The sequence below is a fragment of the Rhagoletis pomonella genome, unplaced genomic scaffold (assembly GCF_013731165.1).
Source record: "Rhagoletis pomonella isolate Grant_MI unplaced genomic scaffold, Rhpom_1.0 Rhpom_scaffold_00001, whole genome shotgun sequence".
Classification (NCBI taxonomy): Eukaryota; Metazoa; Arthropoda; class Insecta; order Diptera; family Tephritidae; genus Rhagoletis; species Rhagoletis pomonella.
In genome coordinates, this window is record NW_023458555.1 from 72,919,983 (window position 1) to 72,921,393 (window position 1,411).

Sequence of the window (1,411 nt, forward strand, 5' to 3'; positions counted from 1 at the left end):
TTTTTTTGAACATTATGTAGTCCCCCTTCTCGGTTGGACTAAGATTTTTCGTACGTTTATTATACCATTCAGCAGCCGTCCTATTATGAGCATTCGTTTGACGTTTATAAACAACAACAGCTGGCTTAAGACTTTTAGTCAGGGTAGGCAAAAACTCGAAGTTCGAGCGAGCGAGCAAACTCCTACTCAATACCTCGCAGGCAACGAGGCATTCGCAGCTCGTACTCGTAGCAGCAATGAGGCGAGGCACGAGAAGTTTGACTTGCTCGGCAAACGAGCGAGCGCTGCTTGTTTGCTCGCGCTCCTATTAAACGAGCGAGGCTGTTGCGTGTTGCCTCGCTCGCGGTGCGAGGCGAGTAGCTGTCTGCATACTCGCTCTGCTAGGCAAGACGAGTGAGCGATGAGCGAGCGCTCCGAGTGTGCTATAAAACACATGCATTTTTGTGCATAAAAATGTGGGAATATATGTCAATAGATTATGTACGAAAGTATCTTAATAATGTATGTACATATGTATGTGCATATGCATATAAATATGTGAATATTATATTAGGGCAGCATTTAAAAGAAAAAATAAAATGTATTACATACATAAGCATAGATTATGGAATGAAATATTTTTTATAGTTATATATATGTATATGTACATATGTGCATAAATAACATGCATATTTATATATGTATGTATGTATGTTTTTATGTATGTATTTACATATGCATGTATTTTGTCTTTACAGAGAAAAGTAAGTAACGAATATATTATAATCGAAGAAACAAAAAACAAGTAAGCACTTGTTAAGTCCCCCAAAATAGTTTGCTACTTGTAGCAGTTATGCTGTATACCTGATGAATGAAATATCCTTGGTGAAAAAATTTATTTGTGGCCTGTTGTTCAAGGACATATGTATACATACATACATTATGTATGGATATGTAGACATGGGAAAATTTGCGTAAACAAAGAATAGAGGCTGATTCACATACACTTTGCCGTTGCGTTGGCGTTGAATTTCAAAGCAGCCGTCCACATAGCCAAAATTTGGCAACGCTAAGGCCAACACAAAGCAGAAAGATCGCTGCGTCGGTCGCCTGCTGTTGCAAATAAATAAAATTATATGAAATGTTTTTCCTTTTAATCAAATGAGGGCAAGAAATATATTTTTTCATGCAATTATTGATATGAAATATTAATTTATCTCGTTAATATGTTAATTTAGTGGCCAAAGTAGTCTCTGCCAAGCTTCATTGTAGAACGCATACTTTTAACGTGCGTTCTGTCAAACCAACGCCAACTACAAAGTCAACGCGAAAGTTCTATGTGGACCAGCCTTAATTATCAAATACTGTTTAACACCCCAAATAGTAGTTTGTATTATACTACATACATACATATGTATATGGGCAAATCTAA